The sequence below is a fragment of the Caretta caretta genome, chromosome 28, assembly GCF_965140235.1.
Source record: "Caretta caretta isolate rCarCar2 chromosome 28, rCarCar1.hap1, whole genome shotgun sequence".
In the NCBI taxonomy this organism is placed as follows: Eukaryota; Metazoa; Chordata; order Testudines; family Cheloniidae; genus Caretta; species Caretta caretta.
Genome location: NC_134233.1, coordinates 12287012 through 12307640, shown reverse-complemented (window position 1 = coordinate 12307640; position 20629 = coordinate 12287012). Strand labels below are relative to the sequence as shown.

Below are 20629 nucleotides of genomic sequence, written 5' to 3'. Positions count from 1 at the left end.
CCCAGATTTGGATTTCCCCCTCTAAGGCTTTCTCAGCTGCCAGTGTATATCCACTCCCTCAGTTTCCTTTGAAGAACAGGACAACAAAAAACTTACTTTCCAAACTCAGACAGGCATCAGAAAAGCTGCAATGTCTCATCCAATTTGCCCTTCTCACAATGAGGCCAAAACGCAGGCAAATCTCGTAAGCAAGAAACCTCACATCCACTCCACTTCTCCATGGACATTTCCCTGCCAGCTCCTCGGGAGCAACCAACAAGACAAGAAACCAAAAATGCAGTAAAATCAAGGGCACGTTTCCCACCACAGGTTTCACTGACTGCGAAGGGTCATGTAGAAATGTTTTGCCTTTTCATACCTGAAGACTTGGTTATTCTCTCCTTCCCTGAACTGGAATGGAAAGCAAGGAGATAGGTGTGAGAACAAGCACTCCTAAGCAAAGGAAATAAGGCACCCAGCATATATCCCATCAGCAGGAGATTAAAACCTGGGCTACACTACACAGTTAGGCCCGCCGACAGCATTTTACGTTGTCCTAATTACCTCACGGTGCACACTACAGCCTTGTCCCATCCATGTAAGTGCCGTGCTACACCCACATAGTAACTCCAGCTCCTCAAGAGGCACGGGGATTACGTTGGGGTCGTTAGGACAACACAGTGTCTGTGTAGACACTGCCTTACTCACAGGGGCTGCTGGCTGTCTTGCCAATGTCATGGCTTCCGGCTGGCTCCCTTCATGGCTGCCCTCCACTCCCTGATCCCAGCGGGGCTGCACCTGCCTGGCTCCTCGCGGGGCTGCTGCACGAAAGCTCCTGGCTCCCAGCGCAGGGAGCCGAGAAGCGTGAACACTTGGCCCCCGCCCCCACTCCTGGCTGGGAGAAGGCAGGCAAGAAGCCCAGGTGGCCGGCTCCCACTGCAGGGAGGAGGTGGGGAGTCAAGAGCCCAGGGGGCAGCTGGGCTCCCAGTGGGCAGCTGCGCAGAGTGAAGAGCCCTGTTTCTCAGCCCCCCCACACTGCCCCTCTTCATTCGGTGGAAGCACTCCTGGTGAAGACACACTCCGACGACAGAAGAAGGGGAGTGGGGACAAACTCAAATTAAGCTTCTGCTTCCTCCATCACGATCACAAGAGAAACTGAAAGAAAACTCAAGAGGAACAAGCCTCCTCTCCTTTCATGCGCCCCCATCACAACCCTCCCTGCTTTGTTTTCTGCCTGCATTTCCTTTTGAAACTGCAATGGCTGCTCCAGAAAACAATCATGTCTCTGAATTCACAGCAACATCCTGAGGATGATAAAAGTATGAAGGAATTCATGGTCCTATATGACATAATAATAATAATAATTAATAATAATAATTAATACATTATTATTTGTATTGCAAGATTAATCTTTCCGTTTTGCAGATTCAGCTCCACATTGATTCTTGTTGCTCTTTGCAATGTATCTATCTATCTAGGCAACAGTATTTGCTGTTGTTTCAGGTGGAGCACTCAGCGTGTTAACGTTTTTCTGACAATCTGTGTCTCGAAAATTCTAGCCAATATGCCTGGAACTTCCAAGAACCGTCAAATTATGAAGGAATTCCAGGTCCTTTTTTATATTACCATTTATCAGTAGTTATTTGTAGAGCAAAGATTAATCTTTCATTTTTTTTGATCCAGCTCTATGCTGATTCTTGTTGCTATTTGCCATGTATCTATAGCTATCTAGCTGTAAAGGCAACCGGTTTTTGCTCTTGTTTCTTTGTATTTGTACACTGCAACTTTTCAGCCCAAGCCACATGACCCTGATTAATGTGACACCAGCCAGCCATGGGTGATTCATTGCACTGTAGACATATCCCAACGTTATGTCTCCACAGCGATTAAAACACCCAGGGCACCTGTCTCAGATCCCAGGGCAGCTGACTCAGGCTTCTGGGGCTGCAGCTGCAGGGCTATAAAATGACAGTGGAGACAGATGGGCTTGAGCTCAATCTCTGAGGTCCCATGAGGGGTGAGGGTTTCCAAACCCAGGCTTCAGCAGGAACACCAGTATCTGCACCCCACTTTTCAGCCCCACAGCTTGAGCTCCAGAAGCCCACATCAGGTGACCCAGGCCAGCCCTGCTGCCATCTTTATCCCGGGAGAGAGGGACTCTACGGGGACGTCTCCATTGCAGTGTCAGCCCAGGGGTGGCAGGCTGTGCTCAAAGCAGCACCCTGGAAGCCCCATAGTCACCACTCTCATAGAATCAAGGTACGATTTGTACAGAGTCGGCCTGGTGAGCTATCATTGTAAAAGTCGTGATCTGTTGAAGGCTAGTGGCTGAGTGGATGGTGTGTGCTAGGCTTGTCTGGGAAGTGGTGGAGTTTTGCTCTGGGTGCGTCACTGAAATATGTGATGAGGCTGGGAAATGGCCACCGCCAGCCTTTCCGGTGTGACGCTGGAGGAGCCAGACTCGCTGCTGGCTCAGTGAAGGTATCCACGCTCCCAAGGACTCTCCCAGGAACCGTGTACAATGCGGACTCCTCCGAGACAGCTCAGAGACAATGGACACTGCTTGACTCACATCATAGCAGAGGAACTTCCTAAGAAGTTGGAAGAAACTATGAAAGAGGGGAAGAGACGTCATGACTTGGCCTCTCTCCCCCGCAATTCAACACCTTGCAACACATCTGGAGGACAAAGACTGAACTGAAATAATTCAGAGATCAGAAGAGAATAATAATAATCCATTCAAATCAAAGTCCCCAAACAGACTAGTATTGGTTTCTCAGCAGAAAACTTTCCATGTGGGGGATTTTGTTTTCCCACTCAGACCTTGCCAAGGGAAGCAAAGAGAAAATCTTTGACTTGCCTCTTTCAGAACGCTTGGCCTAGACACTCTAGCTGTGGGTCACTGTCGTGGCCTTGCTGAGAACAGGGGCATTTTAATAATTTGCAGAGGTCCCAGGGTGTTTGGGGGAGATTATGAGGCTATTACCTTTTGAGATAAAAGCTAAGAAATACAGAACGAGACAATTCTTTCATACATCTGGCCTTTAGACATATTTCATTTAAAGCAGGGGGTCTAACATGCTGTGAGAAAGTAGAAATGTTGGAAGCTCAAATAATTCAGTTTTTTCTAGGTCTTGTGCGTGTGTAAATGGCACAACATGTTAATTTATAAGCACATCGTTCTTAACTTCATTAAATATTATGTGGTGTATTAACTATATCAAGTGCGTTGTACAATACAATGAATTTTCCATGCGTTGCCCAAAACATATTTTTAATATTATTTAAATGCACTCCTTGAACATAAAGTTGTTTATTTCATTCCTGTGCAGTGTGTTGGTAGCTCAGTTAATTGAGTTTATTGTCACTCTGTGTGTGTGTGAGGTACAACACAATAATTTAGTGATGCTGAAAACGTTCCCTTCTCCCTCCGGAACTGCCTTGGAATCACCTTCCCTTTGTAGATTAATCTACTCCTGTGTCTGTTTGAGGAAAATATGGTTTCTATGAAAAAAACTCATTGTTTATTTAAAAGGACTGACACCAAATGGCCACACTATGGGGATACAACACCATGAGTAAGAACAGGAGGACTTGTGGCACCTTAGAGACGAACAAATTTATTGGAGCATAAGCTTTCGTGAGCAACAGTTCACTTCATCAGATGCATGCAGTGGAAAATACAGTGGGGAGACTCCTATACACAGAGAACATGAAACAATGGGGGTTACCCGACACACTGTAACGAGAGTGATCAGGTAAGGTGAGCTATTACCAGGAGGAGAGCCGGGTGGGGTGGGGATAACCTTTTGTAGTGATCATTGGAATTAATTTGCAAACTGGATACAAACTTAGGCTTGAATAAAGACTGGGAGTGGATGGGTCATTACACAAAGTAAAACTATTTCCCCATGTTTATTTCCCGCCCCCACTGTTCTCACATGTTCTTGTCAACTGCTGGCAATCGCTGACCTTGATTACCACTGGAAATCCGAGAAAAAAGACTAGAAACCACTCTGCTCTCGACACCCTCCCATCCATCTAACACAGACACACAGACTTTTCTAAGGCATTAACTTTTCCTTCTCCTTTATGATTCTTTAATGCCTCTGGAAATACCAATTCCTAGAGGCCCCTTTCACAGAGCAAACAACCACAGAGCAATGAGAAAGCTAGGGGCTGCCAGGTTGTTGAGGGCAAGTCTTGAAAGGGATGCACAAACAATCCAGCTGGATCCCCGGCAACCAGATGTGGGGATTAGCTGCACAGCTGTGGCTGCTGCTCTGAGGGGAGTGGCATAAACTACCTGCCTGTGGATGCAGCCCACCAGCTGGTTCTCCTGGGGCAGATGGTGAGTGGTTGGGCAGGGATGCTGCACCGGCTGGGGTCTGAAATATGAACAGGGGTCTAAGGAACCTCAGCATCACAGTCATCAGGAGTCCAAGCTGCTTGGGGTGAGCTTGTGGGCAATGGCCCAACTGGATTGTTTGTGCATCCCTTTCGCCACGTCCCTTGTGATCCACCAGGGCTTGCAGCACCATGGAAGAGTACCCCTTGCGGTTTATGTAGTGGCCGCCCCGCTGTTCCGGGGCCAAGAGAGGGATATGCGTTATGTCTATTGCCCCGCCGCAGTCAGGGAACCCCAGCGCATTAAAGCCATCCACAATGGTCCGCACATTTCCCAAAGTCATGACCCTTGATAGCAGCTGGTCAATGATTGTGTTGGCTACTTAGATCACAGCAGCCCCCACAGTAGATTTCCCCACTCCAAACTGATTCCCAACTGACTGGTAGCTGTCGGGCGTTGCAAGCTTCCGCAGGGCTATGGCCACTCCCTTCCCAACTGTGAGGGTGGCTCTCATTTTGGTGTCTTTGCGCTTCAGGGCAGGGGACAGCAAGTCGCAAAGCTCCATGAAAGTGGCCCTTACGCATACAAAAGTTTCTCAGCCACTGGGAATCATCCCACACCTGCAACGCAATGAGGCCCCAGCAGTCTCTGCTTGTTTTCTGGGCCCAGAATTGGCCTGCCACGGCATGAACCTGGCCCAGCACCACCCTGATCTCCCAATTGCCACACGCCGTGCCATCTTTGTCCATGTCCTCATCAGTATAGTAATCGCACCGTCGTCGTTTCCTCGCCCCATTTTGCAGGGACTGCACATACTGCTGGATAATGTGCGAGGTATTTACAATGGTCAAAACTGTGGCAGGGGAAGAAGTGCTGTTTGGTTCGTGGCAGCCGAAGAAAGGCGGGAAATGGTGGTCTTCTGTGGCTTTCACGGAGGTGGGAGCCCAGGACAGACAACCCGGAGAAGCTCGGAAGCGTGGCACCAGCGGGAGAGCAGAGTTGGAGGCAGAAGAGTTCGATGAGGAAGAGAAAGAGTAGATAGTAGAGATTACATCGGGAGGGGAGAGGAAATGAGAGGCGGATTCATAGTTGCAGGAGAGCAAGCGGTGCACCGTCTGCTGAAAGCAGTATGGCGTCTGCATGCCAAAAAGGCGTGAAACGATTGTCTGCCAGAGCTTCCTGATGACACGCACCAGAAACACCCGCAAGAATGTTTTTGCCCCATCGTGCACTGGGAGCGTAACCCCGAGTTCCAGTGGGCGGCGGGAACTGCAGGAACTGTGGGATAGCGACCCACGGTGCACCCGCTCCGACGTTCGATGCTAGCCTCGGGACTGTGGATGCACTCTGCCGAATTCACGCGCTTTAGTGGGGACACCGAAGACTGAATGTCTAAAATAGCTCCCGAAATTTCGAATCGAATAATTTTGAACTAATTTCGTACTGTACACGTACCGTTAGAAAAGTCTTTGTGTGTGTGTTAGATGGATGGGAGGGTGTCTAGAAACCACTCAGCTCTAGTATTTTTTTCTCTGATTTCCGTTAGAAAATCTAAAGCAGGGAGCAAGAAGAGTTGCCTTCTCTGAGGCTTGAACTCAGGACCTTCAGATTTTGAGACTGATGCGCTGCCCGCTGCGCTAAGAAGGCTTGGAAGAGCTTTAGGCTCGGTGCTTATAGAACCAGCTGAGCAGTGGGGAACAGCAGAGCAGCAAACAGCAGGAGTTTGCCTGGGAGTTCACCTGGAGTGAGCCCACTGAGGCTTTCACCCTAACGACTTCTCTGAGGAATTACTGCATCTCCGGAGGAAGCTCATAGTAGGAAGGTAATATGGATGGGGAGTGTTCAACTGTTGTGACCTGCACTGGATGTGCCATGTTTGTCTTTCTTCCAGAGGACAGAAGCGACTTTGTCTGTACAAAGTGCAAGCTGGTCTCCATATTGGAAGAGAAGGTTCAAGGTCTGGAGCAACAGGTATCGACCCTGCGTTGCATAAGAGAAACTGAAGATTTCCTGGACAGACGTCAGGATATGCTTCTATGGGCACAAGGTTCTGAAGATTCAGAGCAGGCTGTGCAGCAGGGAGAGGAGGACTGTGAAGAAATCTGGCAACATGTGACCTCCAGAAGAAGAAGGGGGAAAGTCCATGTACCAGCAAAGCGGACACAGGTAAGTAACCATTTTCATGTTCTCTCCACAGGTACCATTGCGGGGAGTGACCCAGATGATATGTCTGGGGGAAGGGAGCAGAAGGAGACTCCACCAGTTGAAAGGCATGAGATGCACTGTCCTAGGGTTGGGGGTTCCACGACCATCACTCCCAAGAGAAGGAGGTGGGTGGTGGTGGTCGGGGACTCTCTCCTCAGGAAGACTGAGTCATCTATCTGCCGCCCTGACCGGGAAAACAGAGAAGTCTGCTGCTTGCCAGGAGCTTAGATTCGTGATGTGACGGAGAGACTGCCGAGACTCATCAAGCCCTCGGACCGCTACCCCTTCCTGCTTTTCCACGTGGGCACCAATGATACTGCCAAGAATTACCTTGAGCGGATCACTGCAGACTACGTGGCTCTGGGAAGAAGGATAAAGGAGTTTGAGGTGCAAGTGGTGTTCTCGTCCATCCTCGCCGTGGAAGGAAAAGGCCTGGGTAGAGACCGTCAAATCGTGGAAGTCAAGGAATGGCTACACAGGTGGTGTCGGAGAGAAGGCTTTGGATTCTTCAACCATGGGATGGTGTTCCAAGTAGGAGGAGTGCTAGGCAGAGACAGGCTCCACTTAACGAAGAGAGGGAAGAGCATCTTCGTGAGCAGGCTGGCTAACCTAGTGAGGAGGGCTTTAAACTAGGTTCACCAGGGAAAGGAGACCAAAGCCCTGAGGTAAGTGGGGAAGTGGGATACCGGGAGGAAGCACGAGCTGGAGCGTGTGAGAGGGGAGGGCTCCTGCCTCATACTGAGAACAAGGGGCGATCAGCGGGTTCTCTCAAGTGCCTATATACAAATGCACAAAGCCTGGGACACAAGCAGGGAGAACTGGAGATCCTGGCAAAGTCAGGGAATTATGATGTGATTGGAATAACGGAGACTTGGTGGGATAACTCGCATGACTGGAGCGCTGTCATGGATGGATATAAACTGTTCAGGAAGGACAGGGAGGCCAGAAAAGGTGGGGGAGTTGCACTGTATGTAAGGGAGCAGTATGACTGCTCAGAGCTCAAGTATGAAACTCTAGAAAAACCTGAGAGTCTCTGGATTAAGTTTAGAAGCCTGAGCAACAAGAGTGATGTCGTGGTGGGAGTCTCCTATAGACCACCAGACCAGGGGGATGAGGTGGATGAGGCTTTCTTCCGGCAACTCGCAGAAGCTACAAGATGGCACGCCCTGGTTCTCATGGGCGACTTCAATCATCCTGATATCAGCTGGGAGAGCAATACAGCGGTGCACAGACAATCCAGGAAGTTTTTGGAAACTGTAGGGGACAATTTCCTGGTGCAAGTGCTGGAGGAACCGACGAGGGGCAGAGCTCTTCTTGACCTGCTGCTCACAAACCGGGAAGAATTAGTAGGGGAAGCAAAAGTGGATGGGAACCTGGGAGGCAGTGACCATGAGATGGTCGAGTTCAGGATCCTGACACAAGGAGGAAAGGAAAGCAGCAAAATACGGACTCTGAACTTCAGAAAAGCAGACTTTGACTCCCTCAGGGAACTGATGGGAAAGATCCCCTGGGAGAATAACATGAGGGGGAAAGCAGTCCAGTAGAGCTGGCTGTATTTTAAAGAATCCTTATTGAGCTTACAGAGACAAACCATCCCGATGTGTAGAAAGAATAGTAAATATGGTAGGCGACCAGCTTGGCTTAACAGAGAAATCCTTGCTGATTTTAAACACAAAAAAGAGGCTTACAAGAAGTGGAAGATTGGACAAATGACCACGGATGAGTATATAAATATTGCTCAGGCATGCAGAAGTGAAATCAGGAAGGCCAAATCACACCTGGAGTTGCAGCTAGCGAGCGAAGTTAAGAGTAACAAAAAGGGTTTCTTCAGGTATTTTGGCAATAAGAAGAAAGCCAAGGAACCTGTGGGCCCATTACTAAATGAGAGAGGCAACCTAGTGACAGAGGATGTGGAAAAAGCTAACATACTCAATGCTTTTTTTGCCTCCATCTTCACGAACAAGGTCAGCTCCCAGATGACTGCACTGGGCAGCACAGCATTCGGAGGAGGTGGCAAGCCCTCTGTGAAGAAAGAAGTGGTTCGGGACTATTTAGAAAAAGTGGACATGCACAAGTCCATGGGGCCAGATGAGCTGCATCCGAGAGTGCTAAAGGAATTGACGGATGTGATTGCGGAGCCATTGGCCATTATCTTTGAAAACTCATGGCGATCGGGGGAAGTCCCGGAAGATTGGAAAAAGGCTAATGTAGTGCCCATCTTTAAAAAAGGGAAGAAGGAGGATCCTGGGAACTACAGGCCAGTCAGCCTCACCTCAGTCCCTGGAAAAATCATGGAGCATGTCCTCAAGGAATCAATTCTGAAGCACTTAGAGGAGAGGAAAGTGATCAGGAACAGTCAGCATGGATTCACCAAGGGCAAGTCATTCCTGACTAATCTAATTGCCTTCTATGACGAGATAACTGGCTCTGTGGATGAGGGGAAAGCAGTGGACATGTTGTTCCTTGACTTTAGCAAAGCTTTTGACACGGTCTCCCACAGTATTCTTGCCAGCAAGTTAAAGAAGTATGGTCTGGATGAATGCACTATAAGGTGGATAGAAAGCTGGCTAGATTGTCGGGCTCAACGGGTAGTGATCAATGGCTCCATGTCTAGTTGGCAGCTGGTATCTAGCGGAGTGCCCCAAGGGTCGGTCCTGGGGCTGGTTTTGTTCAATATCTTCATTAATGATCTGGAGGATGGTGTGGATTGCACTCTCAGCAAATCTGTGGATGACACTAAATTGGGAGGAGTGGTAGATACGCTGGAGGGTAGGGATAGGATACAGAGGGCCCTAGACAAATTGGAGGATTGGGCCAAAAGAAATCTGAGGAGGTTCAACAAGGACAAGTGCAGAGTCCTGCATGTAGGACGGAAGAATCCCATGCACCGCTACAGACTAGGGACCGAATGGCTAGGCAGCAGTTCTGCAGAGAAGGACCTAGGGTGACAGTGGACGAGAGGCTGGAGATGAGTCAACAGTGTGCCCTTGTTGCCAAGAAGGCCAATGGCATTTTGGGGTGTATAAGTAGGGGCATTGCAAGCAGATCGAGGGACGTGATCGTTCCCCTCTATTCGACATTGGTGAGGCCTCATCTGGAGTACTGTGTCCAGTTTTGGGCCCCACACTTCAAGAAGGATGTGGAGAAATTGGAGAGAGTCCAGCAAAGGGCAACAAAAATGATTAGGGGACTGGAACACATGAGTTATGAGGAGAGGCTGCGGGAACTGGGATTGTTTAGTCTACGGAAGAGAAGAATGAAGGGGGATTTGATAGCTGCTTTTAACTACCTGAAAGGTGGATCCAAAGAGGATGTCTCAGTGATAGCAGATGACAGGACAAGGAGGAATGGTCTCAAGTTGCAGTGGGGGAGATTTAGGTTGGATATTTGGAAAAACTTTTTGACAAGGAGGGTGGTGAAACACTGGAATGCGTTACCTAGGGAAGTGGTGGAATCCCCTTTCTTAGAAGTTTCTAAGGTCAGGCTTGACAAAGCCCTGGCTGGGATGATTTAGTTGGGGTTGGTCCTGCTCTGGGCAGGGGGTTGGTCTAGATACCTCCTGAGGTCCCTTCCAACCCTGATCTTCTATGATTCTATGACCCTCCTCCAGGAGTGACAGAGCCTGGCGTGTGCTGGAAGAAGCGGGGAGCTCTGGTGCCCACAGACCTGTCCTGGCAGCTTTCTCAGCAGCAAAGAAATCAATTCTCCCTGCCCCTGAGCAACCCACCCGGAGCTAGGGCCAGCATTGGTGGGGGGTCCCAAGCTTTGCACCAACGTCCACATTTCAGACCTTCCTCTCATGGCACTTTCCATGTGAATTAGGACAAGCAAGCTGGGGAAGCTCCATGGGGTAACAGAAACCAGGCCTGCAGGGAAGGCTTGAATTCACAACCCCAGCAACATTGCCCTTTGCACTAACCACTTGCACCCCTGCAGGGGCTCCTTGGACAGCGTTGGGAAGTCGGCCGTGATCCGTCTCTGTGCTTTGCACCTTTGCCTGCCAATTGAAAGGCTGCCGGTTCAAACCTCACTCAAGGTGTGGCTTTCCAGCAATGAGACTCCAGTCCATTTTAATAGGAAGAAAATCTCCTCTATTCTCTATTCTCGTCTAGCCCCATTTGACTCCTTCGGCCTCTCTCCCTCCTCTCCCCCGTCAGACTCTTTCCTTCCCCATTGGGGCCATGCAGAGGGGAGCCCCAGTCAGTCTCTGTCACCGAGAGTCTGTATCCCATAAGGGGAGGGAGGGGTCGCTGTAAAGCATTGATAATGGGTGGGGGAGAGGTGTGCGTGTTTAGGGGGAGAAAGGCTGGAGAACTAACAGTGGGGCCCAGAGAGATACCCCCACAGACTGGGGAGATCCCCTGCTGCCCACCATCACTCAGCTCTGGGAAGAACAACTTGGGATTGCTTGGGGAAGCCACCTTTAAAAACACAAGTGTTCCATGCTAGTTACATTGTAATAAGACCAAAGCCGCCTCAAACCCAGTGTCACAATCACTGGGACGACTTTGTCCTGACATTTTACCGGCCGCAGCCACAAAGTGAGTCAAATTACGGCTCCCGTTCGGCGTCAAGGCCCACAGACGAACCCGGAGGCTTTTCCTTCCTCAGGTTCTGCCGTCATTTCAGTGCTGGCCTGTTCCGAGATTCGTCGTTGTGCAAAGCAGCGTCAGGCCCTGAAACTGGGCGAGCCCAGAGCAGAGGCTGCCTTCATTTAACTTTCCAAAAACCAACCTGCCGAAACGTGGATTAGCACCCATGCTCCTCCAGCCGCAGGGGAGGCGCCTCATCTGGGCCCCTGGTGCCCATGCTCCAGCAACATAAGACCACGGGGGCCTGGCTCCACCAAAGTCCGGGGCCCGGTGTCTCCCCCAGCCCCGCCTGCTGCCCCCGGGCAATTTAAAAGGGCCCGGGAACCCCCACCGCCATCACCGGCAGCACAAGGGGGCTAAGGCGGCTTCCTGCCCACCCTCGCTCCATGTAACCCTTCTGCCCGTCAGAGTTGGCAGCAACAAGGGCCGGGTTCAATATCTAGGGGATCCATCCCAATAACACAATGCAAACCGGCTCGAGCCCCCACCCAGTGACCTGGGACAAATATGTACCACCCCCGCTGAGCGCCTCCCAGAGGCAATACTTCCCCTCTTGCAAGCACCTAGTCTGAGTGTATCAAAAAGCCTTTTAAAAACAGAGAGAAACAATGTGGCATTATGTTGGGGAAACACCACCAACAGGATTCATAACACAACCCACGAGCAAAAAAAACAAACCCACCCCAAGCAAATTGGGGCGTGCCCTTTCCCTTTGGTTCTTGAGTCCAGCAACCCCAAATCGTCCAACGTCCCAAAAGTCCAATGACCCAAAAGTCTCTGTCCCTGGTCAGGGCAGCCCCAAAGTTCAAAAGTTTATCTGCAGAGCTTTACCTCCCAACCTGGGTGGAGATGGGGGTAGGGGTAAAAGGCACCTTACATGATCTGAAGCTGACCGCCCCACAGCTCCATAGGCCTCCACTCCACCAGCCGCCCCACAAACTGCTTCGCTCAGCTCCGCTCCGCAGCCCACCAGCAGCTCCTGCCGTCCCATGAACTGCTCCACCAGCCTGTTCACGAGGCACTCCAGCCGTCCCACAAACTTCTCCACAATATATTTTCAGGCTCCCCCACTACTTAACACAACACTCAGTGATTTCAGCTTTTAGTCAGCCCAGCTTTTTAGTGAAGTCAGCTTGTAGTAGGGGAGCCTCAGTGCTGGTCCACCATTAGCCCAAAGTGAGCTCAGCAGTCTGTAACGAGACTCCTAATGGAATCCAGATTAGCTCTGAGATTCCACAGTGGAGAGACAAAAGGAAAGACAATTAGCATGCAAGGCCCTCATCAAGGAACCCATGCCACAAAGTATTAATACTTGTTCCCACCCTCTCTCAATTCACAGAGTTTTGGAACCCATGACCCTTGCCTAGCGAGTGCTACTTAGTTGATGGTGAGTCCCTCCATCATAACAAAAGGCCAAGTACAGTTCCCAGCACAGTTCCCATAATCAGGGTAATAACAATTTATTCTTCCTGCCCCAATAACAGAGACACTGGGGATCCCACAGCAGCCAAAGTGACCATTTGGGCAGCTATGGCCGCGTTCTAGGCGGGGTGGGTGTGCCTATGCAAATGAGATCGGCCCCTGAAGTTCTTTTCCACAACTTGCCAGACTTCACCACCAGATGTCAGGGTGAGGCTCACCCTGACACTGCTTACACTCCGTGTGGCCTGCCAGTCTCGGAAGCGGCTGGCGCGTCCCTGCAGCCACGGGGGTGGGGGGATCTCCACACGCTGCCCCCGCCCCGAGGGCCGACTCTGCCATCTGTGGCAATGGGAGCTGCTGGGGTGGTGTCCGTGGGCAGCGATGGGCAGAGACACCCCACCTAGGAGCTGCTGCCAGAGGGGGGTGTGGGTCGCTTTTGGGAGATGCCTGAGGAAAGAGCTGCACCCTCACTCTCTCCCACACCCCAAGCCCCAGCCCAGACCCCAACCCCCTGCACCCAAACTCCCTCCCAGAGTCCGCCCCCTGCACTCCCTCCTGCACCCTACCCCCATGCCCCAGCCCAGAGCCCACACCCCACACCCAAACTTCCTCCCAGAGCCTGCGCCCGCACCCCCTCCTGCACCCCAACCCCCAACCCCAACCCAGATCCCGCACCCAAACTTCCTCCCACAGGCCTCCCCCCACACCTGCTCTCGCACCCCAACCCTCTTCCCCAGCCCAGAGCCCACCCCCTGCACCCAACTCCCTCCCAGAGCCCGACCTGCACCCTCTCCTGCACCCCAACCCCCTCCCCCAGCCCATAGCCCACACCCCACACGCAAACTCCCTCCCAGAGCCCGACCTGCACCCTCTCCTGCACCCCAACCCCCTCCCCCAGCCCAGACCCCACACCCTGCATTCCCTCCTGCACCCCAACCCGCTGCTGCAACCCACCCCCACACCCAAACTCCCTCCCAGAGCCCAACCCCTTTCCCTCTCCCTCCCATACCCAAACTCCCTCCCAGAGCCTTAGGCAGATGTGGGGGGAGGTGGACGGGGAGGCAGGACTGGGTCCCATTCTGGAAACCACCAAAAATTGTAGAAACCTGCTGCCCCTGTCCAGCCCAACCTTCTGCGGGTGCCCCTCAGGCCCCACCCGTGCAGGGTTTGAAGCTTGCATTGCTTAAATTCCAGGACGCTGGGGGACTTCAGCTCCCCTTTGTCCAGCGGGAACCTTCACCCCACTCCCAACCAGATTCTTGTCCATGGGATGACTGTCGGGGGGCTGGGCCCCTCTTTGTCTTTTCTCTCTGGGACAGGCCAGGGTACCTAGAATTGGGGTATCTGAGCACCCAGGACCTTCTATGGAGATGCCCTTCTCCTTCCCCTTCTGTGGTCCCATCTGTCATTGACTCCAGCCTGTTTTCTATCCATCGTCAGCACCATCCCAAGCCAGCTGCACCCGCCTCAAAAAGACAGTGTCCCCTGATGGGTGTAAATCACTGAGCTCTCTCCTCTCTGAGCACTGACTGCCCCTCCGTCTCCTTGCCCCTCAGTCTGGGCAGACGGGACCTTTCCCTCCAGGGCTGGAGGATTCCCCCTTCTCATCCGCTACTGTCCCAAGCCGCCCCTTGGGTGGGAATCTTAAATGTACCAAGGTGACTTAGGAGCAGAAACCCCCACAGACCTTCCGTGCAATGGGCACCTGCCCCGCACTGAGCAGGACTGAAACTCCTGCAGGGAGACTGCTGGGCCACATCCCCTCTGGGCCTGAGCAAAGCAGCAGGGTGAAAAGAGAACTTGGAGATGCTGGGGATCGAACCCAGGGCCTCATATATGCAAAGCATGCGCTCTACCACTGAGCTACATCCCCAGACGGGGGCTGTTTGGGATGGGTTACGCTCAGAGCCCTCCTGTTTCCAGAGCCTCCAGGGGCCTAACGGCAGCATGGGGGACACATTCCCTGCTCTGAGGGCCAAACCCTCTGTCCTGGAGGTTGCTGGTTCTCAGGGGTCACTTTGCAGCAGGGCCAGTTTCTCTATGTGGGGGAGAGAGAGGGCCTGCCCTGGACTCAGGGTGCAGAGATACACTCGGCCCTCTCCCCTGCATTGACTGGCTGGAGCTGCCAGCCCCTGCTGAAAGGTAACGGCGCTGGGGGGCGCTGTGAGTCGCTCAACACCTCACCCCGGTGGAAGAAGTTGGGGGGGGGGGCTTTTCTCGGATCTGCTATTTCCACCTGCCTGTAAAGTCCAGCTTTCCCCAGCACATTCACTGCAGTGCACTCGGGTCACTGTTTCCATGGCTGACAGCAAAGAATTGCTCCCAGTTTCCCTTCTATCTGCAGCACTATTAGCCTGTGTCCGTGGTTAATGAGGTGGAACTAGTTGTCGGTGGTTATTCATTCCCCACCTGGACAATTCACACAGTCCCTTTCCTGCTCAACTCCCCAGCACCTCAGTGATCCCGGTAGCAGGGATTAGGTTTTCCCTGAGGCCCTGAGATTCTCAGGGTCCTTTTTTCCCTCCACCTGGAGTGAACTCAGCTTTTTCCCCATCCCAGACACTCCATGAAATAACAACAAGCAGTGTAAAGAAAGCGGGGAGGGAACATCTCCCGGCCAGGGCTGGAGGTGCCCAGGGCCCCCTGCTTCTCCATTGTTTCCATCGCAGAAGAGGAAGGTTCCTTGGAATTTGACACCCTACTTTGCACAAGGGACAGAGAAAGATCTTGATGTTCCTGCGTCTGCACATAGAAAATTGTCCTTCTGTGTGAAAGAGAGGCAGGAAATGGCTGTTTCTACCCAAATGATCAACGAGACCGAAAGTGACGCTGTGCAATTCACGATCTGGTACTACACTAACTCTGCGGTTACTTAGATGCAGCCACAACCGGCTCTGTGGTTGGAAATGGGGCCCAGGCACCCGGGGCCTGGTCATCGTTGGCACCAGGAGAGGAGAGGAGACAGAGACAGAGACAGAGACAGAGTGTGTGTGATGGCCAACATACTAGAGGAGAGACAGAGAAAAACATGGTAGGATAGCAAGCAACTCAGCTCCTGGAGTCATCTGTCATGAAGCGGGACTTCATGTTTCCTCTGAATTGTGTGGGGGTGCCTCAGTTTCCCCTATGCAGTTCTTAAGGATCTAGGGGGTGGGGTAAGGGTGTATGATCATTGCAGAGCTCTGGAGGGCAGGTGTGTGCAGGGGTCTGGACACAGAGAATGGCCGACACCCTCTTTCCTGGCACCTGATGCCCTGGGCCCTTCCCCCCTGCAAGGTGAGAGCTAAAGGGTTGGAGAACAAAGGAATCGGGTGCCCTCCTGGCCGGGGACAGGGACAAAGCCCAGAGGAGGAGGGGCTGGGGGGAGTTTCAGTTGGGGGCTGGCTGGAGACATGGAGTGAAGGGCAGACGGGGTTGTCTGGCTCACTGCCCCCCAAAATGGACCCGGCTGAGGGGTCCAGTTCTCTGCACCTACAGGCTCTGTGTTAGACCATGTCCCTGTCGTCTAATAAACCTCTGTTTTCCTGGCTGGCTGAGAGTCCCGTCTGACTGCGGAGTTGGGGGGCAGGACCCTCTGGCTTCCCCAGGACCCCGCCTGGGCGGACTGGCTGTGGGAAGCGCAGGGAGGGGCAGAGGAGGCTGAAGGCTGAAGGAGGATGAAGACGTGTTGTGCGTGTCGTGTTGCATGTGTCGTGTGACGTGTTGTGTGTGTGACTTGTGTGTCGTTTTGTGTGTGTGTGACGTGTTTATGTGTGCGTGTTGTGGTCCATGTTGAGTGTGTGTGTGCCATGTTGTATGCCGTGTTGTGTGCATGTGACGGTGTGTGCTGTGTTGTGTGCCGTTTTGTGTGCATGTTGTGTGTGTCGGTGTCATGTGTTGTGTGAGATATTTGTGTCTCGTGTTGTGTGTTGTGTGTCGTGTTGTCTGTGTGTGTGTCGTGTTGTGTGTGTATGAGTGATATTTTGTGTGCGATGTTTTGTGCATCGTGTTGTGTGTGTGTGTCACGTGTGCCGTTTTGTGTGTCATGTGAGGGGTTGTGTGTCGTATTGTGTGTGGGTGTCGGTGTCGTGTGTGATTTCTGTGTCACGTTGTCTGCCGTTTTGTGCGTCTCGTGTGTGTGTGTCTATGTGTTGGTGTCGTGTATTGTGTGTGATTTTTGTGTGTCGTGTTGTGTGCTGTTCTGTGTGTCATTTTATTTGTGTGTCATGTTGTTTGTGTGTCAGTGTCCTGTGTTGTGTGTGTGTGAGAGACGTGTTTCTGAATGTGTGACGTGTTCTCTCTGTGTGTGTCGGTGTCGTGTTTTGTGTGTGTGATGTTTTGTGTGTGATGTGTATGTTGTCTTGGGTGTCCACACAGGGTAATGCACAAAGCATTCCCCTCATGGAGGAAGAGTGACACAACGTGGCCACTCAGGAGTAACACACAAACAATCCCTCCCTCCCCGGAGCAACAGTGATGTGTGTGGCCAATTCAGGTCATGCACAAACCATTTCCCTCATGGAGAAAGAGTGACACCAGGTGGCCAATCCAGATAATGCACAAACCATTTCCCTCACAGAGCAACAGTGACACCGGGTGGCTAATCCAGGTATTGCACAAAGCATTTCCCTCATGGAGCAACAGTGACACTCGGTGGCCACTCACGGTAGTGCACAAATAATTTCCTTAACGGAGCAACAGTGACACCGGGTGGCCAGTCAGTGTAATGCACAAATCATTTCCCTCCTGGCCCAACAGTGACACTGGGTGGCCAATTCAGGTCATGCTCATTTCCCTCATGGAGCAAGAGTGACACCGGGCGGCCCCTTGGAGTAACACACAAATCATTTCCTCACGGAGCACCCGTTGCACAAACTGAGTTTAATAATAATAATAATAAAGAAAAAATAGTTTCACTAGAAAAGGTAGATTTTCAGTGATTATAAGGGATAGCAAACAGAAGAAGGCAGATTACTCAGAAAATACAAATACACACACATACTAAGCCTAAGATCTTAAAGAGACTGGATTCAAGAAGTCATTTCCCATCCTAAATGTCTTTTGGCAACTTGAAGAGTTTCTGTAGCTTAGACTTCCCGTTGTTTCTCTTTACAGACTAGACTCCTGTCTTAGTCTGGACTTCCCCCTTCTCATTCCCTTTGTCTCTTCAGGTACTTTCAGCAGCCTTTCTACTGCCCTGCATGATTTCCGTCCGCTCCGACTTCTCCATGGCTCCCGAGACCTCACCTGTGGGAATGCACACCTATCCGGGTCCTACAAAGGGAGACGGCACCAGGAGAGCAGAGGAGAGAGCGAGTTGGCGAACACACGAGAAGACGGCGAGTGCGGACGAGGAACTGGAAGCGCCGACCTGGCAGCCGGGTCTGCAGCGGGCAGAGAGCGGAGGCCTGGTTCCGCCTCCTTGGAAAGAGGCCCAAGCGGCTCAGGCCCCTCCGGCCGCGTTCCCCTCCGGCGAGAGCTCCGGCACCATTCCTCGCCAGAGCCGCTGCGAGAGCCGAGCCGGAGCCCTCACTCCCCAGCGCTCGACGGGGGCTGGGAATCTCGCCCTCGGCCCTGCCGCCCTCTTCCCTCCCGCCCACACCGGCCCCACGCGCCGCCCAGAGACCGAGTTCCCCCGACCGTCCCCGCTCCGCTCTCGCCCCCGCGGGGGGTCGTCTCCGGAGTGGGATTTCGGTGTCGTGTCCTCTGCTGTCTTGTGTGTCGTGTGACGTGTCGTATGTCGTGTCGTGGGTGTGTGAGACGTCGTGTGTGTCAGTGCCGTGTGTGAGAGCCGCCGTGTGCTGTGCGTGTGTGCGTGAGTGTGTGTCAGCGTGTGTGAGAGACGTGATTGTGTGTGTGAGACGTTGTTTGTCATGTGGTGTCGTGTGTGAGACGTGGTTGTGTGTTTTCTTGAGTGTTTTGTTGAGTGTGTGATGTGTTGTGTGTCCGTGTTGCTGTGATTTTTGTGTGTGTGACAGGTTGTGTGTCATGTTGTGCATGTGCGCGTGCGACGTGCAGTGTAGCCGTGACATGCTGTATACGTGCGACGCGCGACGCGCAACGTGCCTGCGATGCGCACTGTGTTGTGTGTGCAACATGTGACGTGCTGTCTACAACGTGCAACAGGCTGTGTGTGATGTGTTGTGCATGTGACATGTAAAGTGTGACGTGCAACATGCTGTGTGTTCCACGTGCAACGTGTCAGTGTCATATGTGTGTCTCAATGTCGTGTGCCATTTTGTGTCATGTGCCATTTTGTGTCGTGTGCCATTTTGTGTCACGTGTCATGTTGTGTGCGTCGTGTCTGTGACATGTCGTGTGTGTGCGTGCGACGTGTTGTGCATGTGCATGTGCATAGTCAGACAAGTGCGTGACGTGATATGTGCGACATGCGACAAACTGTGTGTGCGAAGTTGTGTGTATGCGACGTACGTTCAACATGCTGTGTGTCTTTGAGTGTGTGTGAGACGTGTTGTGAGATGTGTTGTGGGTCATGTTGAGTGTGAGACGTGTTATGGGTCGTGTTGAGTGTGTGAGTGTGACATGTTGTGGGTCGTGTTGTGTTGAGTGTGACATGTTGTGGGTCGTGTTGTGTTGAGTGTGTGTGTGTGACATGTTGTGGGTCGTGTGTGTGATGTTTTGTGTGTGATGCTTTCTGTGTCGTGTTGTGTGTGTGTTTGCATCGTGTGTATTTTTGTTTGTCTTTTTGTGTGCCGTTTTGTGTCATCGTGTGTGTGTGACGTGTGTGCGTCCACGCCTTCGACGTATTGTGCGTGTCCGTGTGGGAAGTGCGAAGTGGGATGGGTCAACTTGCCACCCCCTTCCCCAACACTTTAGCCCCCTGTCGTAAACATGACCCTACCCCCACCCCAGGGTGCTACTGACACTGAAACGACCTAAAAGACCCCCGACTTATCACTATTGGCTGCACCCCATTGCCACCCGCACTTCTATGCTGCTGCTGGCCAAACCCTCCCCCCAAAATCTAAACCCCACCCCCTACCCGGAACCCAACTGGAACCCTGACCCCATAACCTGCCCCCCAACTCGAAACCCCTGAACCAAAACTGTAGCCCAACCCTCACCCCAACCCGAACCTCCAGCTCTGAACCCAGCCCCCCGAAGCCTGACACCGCTTTAAGCCAGAGCCCACTTTCCCATTCCCACCCTGGGCAACAACAGTGCAAACCACACCCTCCTGCCCCCCGCCCAGGGATCCTGCTTCTTACCACCCCTTCTTTGGAAATGAACCTTTTCTTCACTTGCATCCCACACACCTTCATTCTCCTTTGAGGGGTTATTTAGTGACAGGGGTCTACACAAGGCAACTCTTTGCTATTACAGCATAACAGGACACAGAGAAGTGAAAACAGTGCAAACAACATTCCACGAGTTTTCAGGAGGTTTAAACACCCAATACATTTGAACATTTAACAGTCGCTTTGATCTCTACTAACACACACATCCATGGTTGGTAGGCTCTGTTTGCTGCGGTGGATCCACTGGGGGTTGATGTCATGGGGGTTGAGTGAAAACCCACTAAATTGACAGCAGAGCGCTCTCCAGTCGCCGTTGGGACTGCGCCAGGAACGGCAGGAAAAAGGTAAATTGACCGAAGAGCGTCTCCCATCGACCCAGCCCAGTGTAGACAGAGCAGTAAGTCGACCGAAGCGACGTCAAATCCAGCTCTGTTATTCACGCAGCGGGAGCAGCGTAACTTAGGACGACTTCCTGCGGTAGGATAGAGTCATAAATAGAAAGGGAAGGCTAACCACCTTTAAATCCCTCCTGGCCAGAGGAACTGGGATTGTTTACTCTACAGAAGAGAAGAATGAGGGGGGATGTCATAGCTGCTTTGAACTAAATGAAGGTGGATCCAAAGAGGACGGATCTAGACTATTCTCAGTGACAGCAGATGACAGGACAAGGAGTAATGGTCAAGTTGCAGTGGGGGAGGTTTAGGTTGGATATTAGGAAAAACTTTTTCACTAGGAGGGTGGTGAAATACTGGAATGGGTTACCTTGGGAGGTGGTGGAATCTGCTTCCTTAGAAGTTTTTAAGATCAGGCTTGAGAAAGCCCTGGCTGGGATGATTTAGTTGGGG

General features: G+C 52.0%; 2 non-coding genes across 2 annotated transcripts; both read right to left on the bottom strand.

Annotated features, from left to right (window-relative positions):
- Positions 1-5901: 5901 nt before the first annotated feature.
- Positions 5902-5974, bottom strand: TRNAL-CAA (transfer RNA leucine (anticodon CAA)). Its single transcript has one exon. It is a non-coding gene; the product is annotated as a tRNA-Leu (tRNA).
- Positions 5975-14347: 8373 nt separating this feature from the next.
- On the bottom strand, positions 14348-14419 carry TRNAA-UGC (transfer RNA alanine (anticodon UGC)). The gene has a single exon. It is a non-coding gene; the product is annotated as a tRNA-Ala (tRNA).
- Between the last annotated feature and the right edge of the window lie 6210 nt (positions 14420-20629).